Source organism: Vulpes lagopus, chromosome 2 (assembly GCF_018345385.1).
Source record: "Vulpes lagopus strain Blue_001 chromosome 2, ASM1834538v1, whole genome shotgun sequence".
NCBI lineage: Eukaryota > Metazoa > Chordata > Mammalia > Carnivora > Canidae > Vulpes > Vulpes lagopus.
In genome coordinates, this window is record NC_054825.1 from 142,251,147 (window position 1) to 142,267,217 (window position 16,071).

The window sequence follows — 16,071 nt, forward strand, 5'->3', positions numbered from 1 at the left end:
AGACCCTCTCTCCCAGAGCTTCGTGCTCTCCAGCTTCATACCATACATGATTAAATGTAGAATGGGAAGCCCCCAGTCCAGTGCTAAGCATAAAAACGTGCTCACTACACAATATGTAGTGAAAGTATTTTCTTTCTACCTTTTCAAATCCTTCTGAGCATTCACGTGATCATCCTCCACACCCCAGAATTCCTTCCACAGAGAGTCAAAGTTATTGCCCCAGGCAGGCCTTATCCCATGCTGAGAAATGTCCAGGAATTTCCCATTTTCAGAGGCTTCTGGCATTACGAAAGATGAAGAAATGCCAAAAAAGACTTTCAAAAATAATAGTATATTTTAGACTTTTACATCTAACAAAAGAATGTTTTTAAAGACCACAATATCTTCTATGGTGATATTTCCAAGGTTACCATAAGATTCGTAAAAAGATAATACAGCAAGTGTAGCTCAGAATGCAACAGGCATTTGAAATGCATGCTACAGGGATGCCTAGGTGGCTTAGTGGTTAAGCATCTGCCTTTGGCTCAGGTCATGATCCCGAGGTCCTGGGATCGAGTCCCACATCAGGCTCCCCTCAGGGAGCCTATTTCTCCCTTTGTCTGTGTCTCTGCCTTGCTCTCCGTGTCTCTCATGAATAAAATAATAAAATCTAATAAAATAAAGTTAAAAAATGCATGCTACATGTCATTTTCCAAATCTGTTTATTGTGTTCTGTCCATGTGTACAGCCTCATTTGGAAGTGACATTTGAAATATAAATTTCAAGTCCTTTGAAGTGTAAACTCTTCATTTAAAGTCCTTATTCCCATCTTCATTATATTGCTTGTTTCCATACATCTATGAAAAGAAAAACATGAGCATAAAAAAGATGGGCTGTGATCCCCCTGAAAAGAGGTAGAAAAGAGGCTTATGGGAGCCAAATGAGGCCATGAGACCAACTTACAGGTTGAATTGAGAAGAATTTCTCTCCCCAACCCCCTGGCAAACTCATTCACTGTCACCAAGGGGGTCTTGACCCCCCACTCGAATAAGCAGAGTCCCACACCAGTTCCCAGGATGGTGAACTGGAATGAGAGCTCAGACGATCAGGCCATGAATTAACGGGCTATGACTAGAGAAATTTTCCAGACTTCTCTGGCAAAAGTAAGCTATTCCTCCTGCAGACCCACCTCAAGACTTTATAACTCTTATTTATTTTTTTATTTTATTTGTTTATTTGATATAGAACAAGAGAGAGAGAGAGCACATGAGCAGAGTTAGAAGGGAGGGAGAAGTCAGCTCTCCACTGAGCAGAGCCTGACTCGGGGCTTGATCCCAGGAACCCAGGATCATGACCGGAGCCCAAGGCAGACACCCAACTGACCGAGCCACCCAGGTGCCCCAAGTTTATAACTTTTAAGCTGAAATTGTTTTTCTGAAGTAATTACGAGGCACCAGTGAACACTGAGTGGAGGTTACTATTTTAAGGGATGAACTTTTTTCCTTGGAAGAGAAATAACAGGATTTTTGAATTGCTTATAATGACAGATGCACACAGACCCACAGAATAATATTTATAACTGGAAACTACAGGTTAAAGTATCACACTAACTATGCATGAAGATACAATCTATCCATGCTCTTGTGAAATTGTAGGGTTCAAGACATGTGATTATTCTATGGGTTACTGAATTATAGAAAAAACAATTATATACAAAGAGTCTGAGGAGAGGCAGCACGATGTAGTAAAACCCCATGGGCTTGTTTCCCCTCCTTCTCCTCTTCTCTTCCTTCCTTAACTCTACAATCTGGATTCTGCCCCCACCCCCGCCTCACCCCCACCCCCCAACTCCCCGGCCCTGACTTGCCTGAAACTACTTTTGTCAATGATGTAAACTTATTGCTGCTAAACTCAAAGACACTTCTTATCCTTGTCTTATTTGATCACCCTCCATAGCAATTGACTCTTTGGCAAATGCCTTTCTTTCTGGATACACTCAGTCTTGACTTCCTTGACATCATTCCTCTTGGATGTCATCTATTACCTGATCCCCTCCTCCTCCTCCTTCCAAATATTTTTTTCTTTTTGATCCCCTCACTGTTGCCACTGAAGATGCCATCATAGGTTCTCCCCGCCGCCCCCCCCCCCACTCCTTTCTCTACATACATTATTTCCCTGGTGATTTCATCCATTTCAATGACTTCAAATGATTTCTCCTCGCTAAAGGACTTCCTCATCTATAACCCCAGGCCAAGTCTCTCTCCTGAAGTTCAGGCATATAGAGCTAACTACTTACAGGAGCACAACAAATCCCCTCAAAACAGTGGCTCAAATCTATCACAGTTGTTTTACTCATGATTCTGGAGATACTGGGCTCAGCTAGGCAGTTCTCACTACATCCAGGTCTCTCAGGTGGCTGTGGCTAGACAATGGCTGGGGTTGAGATCATCTCAAAGTCTTCTTCATTCACATGTCTGTCATCCAGGTATGTGATTACCCCTCTGGATGGCCAAACTTCTTACATGACAGTTGAAAGTTCTGAAAAAGAGCTCATGTTTAGAAGTGATGTTCTCATGTTCAGAACTGACCTGACATTCACAGCCAGGCTATGTTATGCTCCTGTTGGACATAAATAATCTCATAGAATACTGACCTCAGACAAGGTTACTCTGAGACCATGACAAGATAAAATAAAACAAGGCCAATTCACAATTTTGTGTAAGTGCAGGCAAAATGCCACTATGACACCTATAAAATATCCAACCATAGAATTAACTCCTTTCTGACAGCATCCGATCTGGACCAAATCTATGCTTTCTTAAACCTTCCCCCAATCACCCAAACAAACCCCAAATCCTATAATAGGTTCTCTCTAACACCTTCTGACTGAAACACCCCACAGTTCCCATGATGTTCATTCTTCTTTGCTACAAGTAATAAATGAAACCTGTTTAACTATAAAGGTGTTCCTGATGAACTTGGATTGAAGAGCACTGACAGGTCCCAGAACAAGCGTCTCTGGAGAAATCAGCATGGCCTTTTCTAAACGAGCCATGTATATCACATAGCATTGTTTCTGCACATTCTGAGAAAAAGAGATGTGATGCCCAGAGAAACGGTATGTGGATGAACCTATGGCAATGAATACAAAGCAAATCTCCCATTAATGCCTGCAAAAGAGCGTACACTATGGAGAAGACTCTCAGTGCCCACATACACATTATGATCCATCTTATGACTCTTAGCTAGCCCCCCTCTTCAGACTTCCCAGTGCCTAAGCAAGAAGCCCATAAATGGTGTTCATAGTGCTGTAACTGAAGCTACCCACCACTGAATGTGCTTCCACTGCTGAATTCCTAACCTGTCAGCAGCACAGTTTGATGGCAAGACCTTGATAGAGCACCATTCTTCGAGAAAACTAGCCAAGCCACCAAATAGTATTATTAATTATATCAGAACCAACTATCTGAGATCAGATAGCAATCTGTCCTTGGTGAAATGAACATATACTTTGCATATTCATTTGCCTTATCTTCCTGCAGTGCTTCTATGAGCACCACCATCCAAAGGTGCCAAATACCACAGAACATTTGATTCATCGGCATGGTATCTCTTAAAAATATAAATAAACTTCTCAAATCACTATGTTGTACATCTGAAATAATGTAACACTGTGTCAACTCAAATAAAAAAGAAAAAATTAAAAATATGGTGTCCCTTACAATATTGCCTAAGTCCAACTTGCCATTTTATAGCAAAGGGAATGTAGCAATGTGCTCATTATCATGAGAGTCACTAATTCTACCATTTACTTTATAGCCCAGAAGGTTCCAGAATGATGGAATAGTCTGTGAAAGGCTCAGTTAAGGCATTGGCTCAGGGACAATACCTTGTGGGGCTGGGCATTGTCTTCCAGGATGACACATGGCTTTCTCTCCAATAGCTAGAATGCATGCGTCCAGGATGCATACCTTCTCTGGCCAGTGATGGTAGGAAACAGGTGATAATAACAAGTGTGCGTCAAAAAAGACAGAAAGACCTTTCAAATCAGGATCTAAGTCACCTTACCAAGCAACCAACTGATAACGAAAACAGTATTAATCCATTAGTGAATACATGCTCATTTATTTAATCAGTCCTATATTGTCAAGCCTTTGCTTCTATATGAGTGAAGGTCCAGTTGGTAGACAGAAACTATGAGAGTTATTCAAACAGGGCAAATTTAGTACCCCCAAAAGTAAATACTAAAAGAAACCAAAGAGGACTCAAAGGGGCTCAGAATCACAAATTAAAATAGCAGCTACCTGTAGGCTGAGGAAGGCAGAGCAATAAAGAACCAAGGGTAGGGGGCACCTGCATAGCTCAGTGGTTGAGTGTCTGCCTCCGGCTCAGATGGTGATCCTGGGGTCCTGGGATAGAGTCCTTCCTTCATTGGGATACCCACGGGGAGCCTGCTTCTCCCTCTGCCTCTCTCTGTGTGTCTCTCATGAATAAATAAATAAAATCTTAAAAAAAAAAAAAAAGAACAAAGGTTAGGAGAAGCCCTCCTGGCTCCACCTCACGGCTGAGAATCAGATCTTCTCAGAGAGGCAGCAGCAGAAGGCACAGACTGGCCCTGGTCTGGAAAAGCAGTTCATCCTGGCTCATGAGCATGATTGAGTGGAAGCTGGTCTGCCTTCTGCTCTGTGCGGGTGGGCCAGAGGTCCTCTGTAGAAGTGGCCCACAGTTGTTGGTGGGTACAGAGGGGTGAAAATGCTTCAAAGAGGTTGCTGATAGGGACAGATACCCTGAGGGTGCCCCTCAAGTGCCTCCTTAAGGCTGTTGGGCTCTCAAAGCCTCTGCAGAGACATCGGAAGCCTCCAAGTGTCTTCTTGCTACTTCCCTGCAGCGCCCTCTATTGATGAAACAATATCCAGCCGAGGGCAAAAGATCAGCTTACAGGGCTTAGTGACCCAGGGACAAAGCAAGGCGAAGAAGGGTGAATTTGGAGCTCAGAGACAATAGCTTCTTTATAACTCTGTACACATTTATGTCCACATGTTCATATTCATGTAGGATATGAATATATAAAGACTAAGCACAGTCTGGGCAGGGCTGGGAGGCTGATATACTAGAACAAATGCTCAGACAGTGAGTGAGTTTGCTTAGCTCTCTGCCCCGCTTGGTCGGCTCCTGTTCTCTTTGGAGCCGGCTCATTTCCTTTGGAGTCTTTTCACTAAGGTAATTTTGGTTAGTTGGTTGGTTTATTAAAACGACTATCAAAGCAGAGATAAAACTAAAATTCTAATAGGGGAAAACAAATGCTTTTTAAATGAAACATGAGAATATCCACAAGTCATCTCTGATTCTTGGAAGAAATGTGACTAAAGAAAGCCAGAAAGTCATGTTTGCAATTTGGAATTGAAAACGAGAAATGTTCAAGGTGCCCCCCCTCACTGATGTCAAGGTTCTTCCCTGATCCACAAACCTGCAGGGTTGCTGTGAGGATCAGTGATAACACATGTAAAGCACACAGGAGGAGTCAGTACACAGTAGCTTTATTTCCTGAGAGCATTGCTGTTCAAGTGCGAAAAATCCTATCGTACCTATTTTTCATCTTGCCAAAGTTGTTTTTTTTAAGGATGGAAAATGCTTCTCAGGCCTAAGCTAAAAATGTGTTACAATAAAATGTTAAGCCCCGATGACTATTAGTTACAGATTTGATGGCATTTCTTCCCAGCTTCTTAACAAATATCATTTGTCTTCTTTAACTCTTTACACCGAAATAAAATCTCAATGCAGGAGCAGAAGTGGAGGGCAATCGGATATTACATGATCTTTGCATTTGTCTTTCTTTCCAGTATACTTAATTTGCATTAGCATTTGAGCACTTACCCTGCCTGTGTTGTAATAAGCCATTTGCATTGTGTCTTCATCCTAAGATTCCTTGAAGCAAGAGCTCATTTTAATAAACTATCTCTAGCATTGTGCTTTGCATGTATTAAGTTCCTAAAAAAAAAAAAAAAATCAGGTGCTGCACGGGTACCTGGGTGGCTCAGTCAGTTAAGTGTCTGCCTTCAGCTCAGGTCATGATCTCTGGGTCCTGGGACTGTGCGCATGTCCCACATAGGGCTCCCTACTCAGCAGGGACTCTGCTTCTCCCTCTGCCTCCCCACCCCACCCTGCTTGTGCTCTCTTTCTCAAATAAAAAATAAAATCTTTTTTTAAAATAAAAAAGTAAATAAATAAAAGATCAGGTGTTGCAAACACAAATGTTTTCATGTGCCAGGCCTGTATCATAAATTAATGAAGCAGGAATAATATAAAATAGCAGAGATCCATGGAGGACATATGAAATTGGGAAAGAGCATATCCACCTAAAGGCATTTATATAAAATGAAATAAAATAAAACATACTCTTGCGGGTGGGGGGGGAGCAAACTACAAGCGACATTAGACTATAAGACAGCCTGCTTATGACATCTATATAAATCTTGGGTGAACTGAATTAGAAACTGAAGTAGTGCTTAGAAAGAACCCAAAATGGATTACCAATGAAAATCAGGATTCAGGTCTGAGCCAGAAGTCTCACTGCTTCCAGCCCGGTCTCTACAACCCCTCCCACTCCCTCCATCTCCCTCCCGTAGCCCTGACACGGGCACCTTCCCATCTCTCCTCATATCATTCTCCCCAGGGCATTGCATTTGATTTTCTTTTCTTATGGTAAAACTCACATAACATAAAACAAACCATTTTCACATTTTAAAGTGTAAAATCCAGTGGAAATTTGTGCATTCACAGTGGTTTGCAACCATAACCACTATCTAGTTCCAGAACATTTTCATCACCCCAAAAAGAGACCTTACCCATTACTCAGTCCTGCCTCACACTCCTTGTCTTAGCCGCTGGCAATCACTAGTTGGCTTTTCGTGAGACCTTTATTTTTGTTTTCCCTTGCATCATCAGTTCAGCCAACGTGGAAAGAAAATCACACCAGACCTCAGACCTGATAAAGTGAGAAAACAGACACAGCGTTAGGTCAGAATAAAGCTTTCTGAATGCAGAGTTAGGGAAGCTTAATTAGATAAGTTCCCTATCGAGGTTTCTTTCCTGTTCTCCATTGGGTATTTCTCTTCTTTGCACCCTCAATTGTGGCCAATTATATTCTATTGCCCCACAAATATTTTTGGTTGATGTTTTGAGTCAGCTGAAAATGAGTTTAAAATGCCTGGTGTAAATACTCACACATTCTATCATGTGCCAAAGCACTTTTTCCTTGGCTGACTCAGGATTGTTGATTGATGTTGTCAGTTTCCTTGGAAATCACTTGGAGACTTAAGAGAAAGATCCCCCTGCAAGGCTGAATTTCTCTAAAATGGTGAATTGCCAGCTAGTTACACCAGTGCATTGAAAATACCTCTTGAGGTGCAACGCAATCACTATAAATCTACACAGACCAGACCTTGAGATTCTTGGAGGTCGGTGTTTACTCACTTATTCATCAGGCCATGGAAAATTCACTTGTATCAAATCTGGCCATTTTTCTCTAGCTTTAGAAGATAAGCAAAAAGCTTTGTGCACACAAATGTGAATACAGGTTGACTTCAAAGTAATGCAAATGTAATTTTGAAACTATAACCACATTCTACGTTGCATTTTTTTCTTTTCTTTACTTGGTAAAGATGGTCTTGGGTAAGTCACCTCAATTTTGGGGAGTCTTTTTTACTTATCTTTAAAAAATTAAAAAAACTTTACCTAGATCGTAGTTTCTTATTCAAGGTATCCTAATCTGAACACATGTGTTATCTGTACTCCAAAAAATAATACATCTTTCCATTTAGAGGCTATCATTTTCTTAATATTTGGATTTTTTTAGTTTAATAAATGTTTGTTACATTATATTTTTATATTTAGGAAATATAAAATTATTCATGCTAACTATAGAAAATTGGAAAATAAAGAGAAAAGAAAATCACTTATAATCCTGCCACACAGGCATAGTGATTATTCACATTTCAGCATATATTCATCCAATTTTCTATGCATATTCATGTGCATATTCATATGTATATTATTTTGGCCAAACTGAAATATACTATAGGCATATTTTATAACTTGTATTTTTACTTAATAATGTATCTTAAACATTTTCCTAAATCATGAATTATTTTTCTACAACAAGGTTTATTTTTTTTTTTTACAACAAGGTTTAAATGACACTCTTATATGTGAGTACATGTTGCTATTTTTGAATACTTAGATTGTTTCCAATATTTTATCATTTTTATCAACACTGCTATGAACATCTATGATGTGATTACATTAATATTGTAAATTAAGAATTGCCATTTTTGGAACACCTGGCTTAGTTGATTGACCCTCTGACTCTCGGTTTCAGTTCAAGTTGTGATCTCGTGGATCATGAAACTGAGCCTAAGAAGGGCTCCACAGTCAGTGGGGAGTCTGCTTGGAAGATTCTCTCCTTCTCCACCATCCCCCACTTGTTCTCTCTCTCTTTCTAAAATAAATAAATAAATCTTTAAAAAAAAGAATTGTTATTTTTACTAATGTTCAAATTATTGCATCTCTGGATGATAGGTGCCCCCTTTTGATGGCTCCTAAATTCTTCTGATACAACCATTAGAGTCTTTGATAGCTTCCCTGCTTGCTAGTAGGATCAATGTCCCAGGCACCTTTTATATGTAGTCTTCCCTGTACTGAGATCAGTCACTTTTCCAAAGATCCCTCACTCCTTTTACTGGAAATTGTATGTAGAGAGCCCATGCTGGGCACTAGAGGGGAAGCTCATTGTTACTGCTACTGGTGTGGCAAGTATTGTGAGGTCTTTTTAGGAAATTGAACTAGAAAAATAAAAAATTTTTTTAAAGATTTTATTTATTGGGGTGCCTGTATGGCTCAGTCAGTTGAGTGTCTGTCTGCCTTCAGCTCAGGTCATGATCTCAGGGATCAAGCCCCACACCAGACCCCCTGCTCGATGAGGAGCCTGCTTCTCCCTCTCCCTCTGCCTGCTGCTCCCCCTGCTTGTGCTCTTGCTTTCTTAAATAAATAAATAAATAAATAAATAAATAAATAAATAAATTTTATTTGAGAGAGTGAGCGAGAAAGAGCAGAGCACAACCTGGTGGAGAGCCCGAGGGAAAGGGAGGAGCAGACTTCCGGCTGAGCAGGGAGCCTCATGCCAGACTCAATCCCAGGACCCTGGGATCATGATCTGAGCAGAAGGCAGCTGCTTAACTCACTGAACCATCCAGGTGCCCCTCTTGTTCACATTTTAAATAAGAAAATGTATGACTAGTTCTTGAAAAAGAAAACACCTTCTATCTCTCTAATATTTTACTTAATCTCACATATAATAATAATGTTACTTAAATCCATTATACAAAATGATATACAAGCTACTTATGACTGTAGTTAGTATTTAATAAAATCAAACAACCTGACAAACTCAAAGCAAACAGGTCTACAATGCTAATGATGTTGAACCCAACAACACTAATTTAACTTGATAGATAATAATGGCTTCCATAAAGTGGAACCATTCCCTTCATCGTGACCATTGTACTGATTTGGGAGGAAGGGGGGCAGGTTCTTTGGAATTTGGTTCACTCATCCTCCTTCACCCTTCTTATGGTTTGAATTCTCACCACTTAACTCTATTCAACTGACTGAAAACCACAGCAGACCAGCTTCATTCCCCCAGCATTTGGTGTCAATTACAAATTAGGTTGACCTTTGTTTTGTTCCCATATGTTCTTATTCAACAATTGCAGATCTATTGCTTGGTACTAATATAGCCCCATTGTAGGTCAGTACTCAGTACTGACATAGGGTACTAAGTCAGCTCTAAGGTTCAGTCTGATGCTCCCAAACATTACATATAAACCCTGGACATTATATATAAATATATATGTGAGGTTGCGGAAGGGGAAGTGGGCAGGGGATTGGGGTAACTGGGTGACGGGCACTGAGGAGGACACTTGATAGGATGAACAATAGGTGTTATACTACATATTGGCAAATCAAACGTCAATAAAAACAAAAAATAATAATAAATATATATATGTGAATACACACATATATTATTATTTTAACTTTCTCCCATGGTTCACATCTGGTAAACGGTAGAGCTGAGAGTCTTACTCAGATCTTTCTATTCCACTAAACTGCCCAGATTAAAATAGGCCAGTGGTTTTTCATGACTTGAGGAAATGAAGGCAAAAGTGGTTGCGATGTGCTAGAAGAGGCCTGGAATCTGGATCTAGATAATTGTAGCGAAGTCTACTACGAGATAGCCTTATGAATTTGAACATGTCCCTGAACCTCTCTGGATTTCAGCTTCCTCACCTGTAATGGGAATGGGTTAGATCATCGTCCTTTACAGTTCCAAAATTCTGTGTATTTTCTATACTGGCCAAACACCCCTTTAGTGAAGCAGTATGACTTACACAATATTCTCCTTTTTCTCTGTGGAGTTTCTAATTCCCTCTACGCATCAACCCATGAGGTCAAAGAAGAAATGGGAAATTATTCCAAATTTGGGAAGTATCTATTCCAAATAATTTAATACTAAAAGGATGATCATTTGACTGAAGGATATGGTTAAAAAACATCTATCCCACCATCTTGGTATCACCATGCTAAAAGTAGAAAAGGTACTTTAGACATGACTCAATACAATCCCTCATTCTACTGATGCAAATTTCTGTGACTTCCCCAAGACCAAACAGCTTTCTTGTATTACAGACAGATGATTTATTACCTGGGTTATTAATATCTAACTTACCATAATGCCCTCAAAATTATTTTCTTACATCCACCACCAAAAATATAGAAGAGGAAAGCAATATAAAAAAGTGGTTAAGTATAGGCTGTGAAACTAAATTGCCGGTGTACAAATTCCAACAGCAACACTTCCTGTGTGATGTTGAGACAATTATGTAATGCCTTCATACTTCAGTTTTCTCCATCTGTAAAATGAGGGTGACAATAACTGTACTTACCCACCCCCAGTTAATCAGGAGAATTAAAATAATAATCCATGTAAACCATTCAGTATATTGCCTGGCACATAGGAAATCACCAATTTTGAGATTAAATTGTGTATTTAATATATTGGCTCAATTTGATTGAATGTCTTTATTGCATTTCTTTCACTGGTATTCAGGGTCAGAATTAGCCTTAAATGATCTTACAAGGATTGTCAATCTACAAATTAGACTACAGTAGAAGTGTGCACTAAAACAAGAGCTCTAAAGTTAATTTTAAGAATAAAAAAGATATAGAGCTGCTTTCCACAGCAGTTCACCAAGGGCAGGATATTCCAAAACTTGCAAAAAATGACTCTGCAATCACCTATAAGTAACATCGCATCCACTGGCCTCCAAATTTTTTGTACCCTGCTAAGCAGTTGATGATTGGATTTTTGCCAGTGTATGGATGTCACTTTAACATCACCATATTTAAGTGACAGTGATTAAATACTGTAAAACACTGTGTATGAATTTCAAAGCCCTTTATGACTGTTTATCTCATCTTCATGGACCTTAAAACCTAATAGCTTTGGTTGCAATAAAAAAGGGATTTCCAAAAGTTAAACATCTCTTCAAGGCCACTACCAGGCTGTTCAGCTGATCAAAATTATGATGTCACCCAGACACCAAACCCCATGTGTCCTTGTCTTCAACTTGTCCACTAATTAACAATGTAGGGGTGGGGGATGGGGGTGAAATATGTGTTCTCCTTCCATTAAAAAAGGACGTTAATCAAAAGAACTACAGTTTAGGGAATACAAATGTTGCAACTTTGCTCTGGTTTAGTAGTTTTAGGGTAATATATAGGTTCATTGAAAACCCACAGTACAAAAAGAATAGATATTCACAGTAGAATTATCCATTCCTCTCCTTCCCCTTCTGAAATGTTAAGGTGGCCAGTCTGAAACACAAGAGCCCCGAAAGATTATAATCAAAAGAACCAGCTCAGAGCCACACGTCCCTGACATACCTTCCCTAAATCATTCATTTGTCCAGCTGTCATTCTTCTTCCCTTTCCCGGTGAATACAATGTCTCACCTCTCCCAACTCCTGAGACCTTCATAAACGCCATCTCTCTACACTAGCCCACCTGCTGACATGCCCACAAAGACAACACACCCTCTTTCTCAGGCCCAGCTACTCACCGCCACCTGCACCACGCACACACACGCACACACACCTACCACCCACACTTACACCATGTTCATAATTGTTCCCTTGCACCAAATGTAACCCTTTCACCAGGCAGTCTTTAATCTTAACTAGGAAGCCAAGGAAATCCAAGACACAGCTTCAGGATGCTAGACGGATACAATTTTGTTAAAAGAGGCATGAATACTTTCACTATCTATCCAAAAGATATTTAGGGGCCAAAAAAAATAAAGTCAGTTAAGGTAGATTGGCATGTCTACTGATTTGAGGGATGAAAACATGAGTGAGGACACCATCACATTTCCTATAAATGCATTGTATCCCAGTTTTCTAAGTACTGTAAAATAATGTTAAAATTGGAGCCAGAAAAAAAAAAAACAGAATTAATTCTGTGATTCTGTGAGTCACATTGACACGGTGAGCAAATTGACAATCTACTTAATCTCGTGAAGACCAAATTTCTCAACCTCAGCAGCACTGGTATTTTAGGCAGGATGATTATTGTGGGGAGCTGCCAGGTGCATTGCAGAATAGTTAGTGGTATCCCTGGCTTCTGCCCACTAGATGCCAGTATCCCCCTTCCTCCAGGGGTGATAACCAAAAATGTCCCCAGACACTGCCAAACATCCCCTAGGGGGCAAAGTCTTCCCAGACTGGGAACCACTCTCATAGCTTAAACAGAAGACAAGATCTGCTTGTCCCAGATCATGGATCAATCAGTAAAACTATAGCCTATATAGGCCAAAAGAAAAACTCACTGCCAGGTCTTTGTAAATAAAGTTTTATCGAAACCCAGTCACACTCATTTATTTACTTAACACCTATGGCTACTTTCTCACTAAAACAGCAGAATCTAGGAGTGGTGACATTGTGTGATACGGTATGACCTATACAACCAAAAATATTTACTATCTGATTCTTTAGAAAAAAAAATGTTTGCCAACCTCTGTCCTAGTCTACTGGTTCCGAATATCTTTTTAGTGATGACAACTTCTTATAATGAAATCTTATATAAAACTTGTGTCAGACAGGCTCCAGATGGAACATTCAACTTGGGTAATTTGAGGAAGTAAAGCATATGCAGGGTAACTTCTCCAGGCAATTTCAAAGGTGTGGCAGAGCATAGAGAAATCACAAAGGGCTAAGAAAGTGGGGTGCTATTACCACCTCTAGGCCTGAAGGGGAGAGAACAAGATGACTCTGTAGGAAGGGAACCAGAGGAATGAATGTCTCCACCACATTTTCCCTCCTTCTCTCCAATCTCACACATGTGCTCCCTAATGGCCAAATCCAAACAGAAGCCATAGGACGAGATAACTCACTGATGTGATCTTTACAGGACAGTCTCCCGGGTCATAGATGGAGAGTGGACCCAGGGGGACAAACAGAAGATACCTAGCATAGAGCCCTAATATCTGAAACTGATCACAGCCAAGCATCTGTGAGGTTTAGTGGAGGAAGGTATTAAGAGCAACACAGATTGGCCTTATCTCTGACTCACTGATCAAGTTGAAACAGGGATCACAGTTTGAAAATCCTGTTCTGATCCTCTGCTGACCTTCTGACTTCATTTGCTTCCTTTTTGAAACAAAATCCCATCCTCAGATATTTCAATGCTTTTTTTTCTAATAAACTGCAATCCTTAAACCCGTTGGCACCATTTAAAACTTTGAGCCCAAGTACCAGACACACACACACCCCATCCTATACTGCTCTCTACTTTTCCACTCATGTCCTCAAATTGCTAAACATTGGTAGAAAAGATTTAAATACCCTGATTTCTGAATCCATCTCAATGTCATCATATTAGGCAACACCAAGACTGTTTGCTCAGCTTCCTATGACTTTCAGTCCTCAACTAAAACTGAGCTGAATATCCTAATCACCAAATCTGATAGCCTTTTCTCAAAACTTCATCTGCCTTAATATCTCTGGAGCAAACAATCTTGCCCTCATCTCTTCCTTCTTGATTTACTTCTTTGGCTTCCATAACACCTTATAGTGTAGGATTTTTCCCTCTTACTTTGACCACCTCTTCTTTGCATCCTTTGCAGGTGCTTATTTTATTTTATTTTAATTCATTAATTAGCATACAGCTTATTACTAGTTTCAGAGGTAGAGTTCAGCAACTTATCCATTTCGTATAACACCCAGCTCTCATTACATCAGGTGCCCTCCTTAATGTCCATCACTCAGTTACCCCATGCCCCCACCTCCCACTCCTCCAGCAACACTAGGTTTGTTTCCTAGAGTTAAGAGTCTTATGGTTTGTCTCCCTTTCTGATTTCATTTTATTTTATTTTTCCCTTCCTTCCTCTATGACTCTCTGTTTTGTTTCTTAAATTCCACATATAAGTGAAATCATATGATAATTGTCTTTCTCAATTGATTTATTTCACTTAGCATAATACCACCTAGTTCCATGCACATTGCTGCAAATAGCAGGATTTCATTTTTTGGATGGCTGAGTAGTATCCAATTGTATACATACACCACATCTTCTTTATCCATTCATCTGTCAATGAACATCTGGGATCTTTCCATAGTTTAGCTATTGTGGACATTGCTGCTATAAACATTGGGGTGCAGGTGCCCCTTCAGATCACTATGTCTGTATCCTTTGGGAAAACACCTAATAGTGCAATTGCTGGTTGGTAAGGTAGCTCTATTGTTAACTTTTTCAGGAAACTCCATACTGTTTTCCAGAGTGGCTATACCAGCTCCTGTGCAGGTACTTCTGATTGAAGGAAATAATTTTATCCAAAGAATCTAATAATTAATCATGACTCCAACAATAAAATGAAAACAAATAAAATGAGTAGTTTCAGAAGGCTATGTCTTGTAAAACACCAGCAATGTTTCCTGGAGCATTAAAAATCTTGTAAATAAGTAGTTTTTCCTGTAACTAGTAAATAATGAGATACCATTTCTTTCCAAAACCTTCTTACAATACTCATTTCTCTTAATGGAACATTAAGAGATTTACTCAGATTTAAAACCTTAGATTAAGGAGAAAATGGAACTTTGAGACCTGGAAAAGTCTGTAAAGTCATCTACTTAGATTTCATCATTCTACAGATGAGAATTAACTTCTCATCGCCTTTGCCTCTGTAAGGATTGTAAGGAAATATTCCAGCCACCTCCTTTTATTAGCCATTCCTACTTGGCCTGCAAATCTTACTAGAGTTTTAGCTCTCTCCTCTGTGAAGTGCTACTGGTTCTGCAGGCTTTAGCCTTCATTTATTTATTTATTTTTAAAGATCTTATTTATTTATTCATGAGAGACACAAAGAGAGAGGCAGAGACACAGGCAGAGGGAGAAGCAGGCTCTATGCAGGAAGCGTGTTGTGGGACTCGATCCCCAAACCCCAGGATCATGACCTGAGCAAGGCAGAGGCTCAATCACTGAGCCACCCAGGTGTTCCATGGCTTTAGCCTTTGTGTTAGTTAACTTTGCATCAACTCGACTGGGACATGGGCACCCAGACATCTGGTCAAACATGAACAGGAATGTGTTTGATGGTGTTTCTGGTCTCTAAAGTTTTAAATTGATTGAGTAAAGCAGTTGCCTTCCCTAATATGGGTGGGCCTCATCAATCAGTTAAAAGGCTAAAGAACAAAAATGCTGAATAAGAGAGAATTCCTTCCTTCCGTCTGGCTACTTCGAAGCTGGGACATGGGTTTTTAGCCACTTTCAGACTCAAATGGAAACATTGGCCCTTTCTAAGCCTTGAGCCTGCCAACCTTCAGACTGGAATTACACCATCAGCTCCCTGGGGTCCATAGCTTGCCAACTGCAGAGCTTGGGACTTATCAGCCTCCATAATCATGTGAGCCAATTCGTTATAATAAATCATATCATCATTTATACATATGTATGTATATATGTATATGTATATATAATTTATAT

The 16,071-nt window shown here is 39.9% G+C and overlaps 1 long non-coding RNA gene across 4 annotated transcripts in view; it reads right to left on the minus strand.

Moving 5' to 3' along the window:
- The window catches only part of LOC121485625, a 29,235-nt gene continuing 13,164 nt past the window's right edge, over positions 1-16,071 (minus strand). For 2 of the 4 annotated variants that reach the window (XR_005986339.1, XR_005986336.1), the window contains 3 exons: positions 6,825-6,964; positions 2,276-2,517; positions 1-278 (listed from right to left, as the gene is read on the minus strand). This is a non-coding gene — a long non-coding RNA (uncharacterized LOC121485625). Of the gene's footprint in view, positions 279-696; positions 837-2,275; positions 2,518-5,359; positions 5,968-6,824; positions 6,965-16,071 lie in introns of those variants that run through there. The other 2 variants (XR_005986337.1, XR_005986338.1) reach the window with 2 other exon arrangements.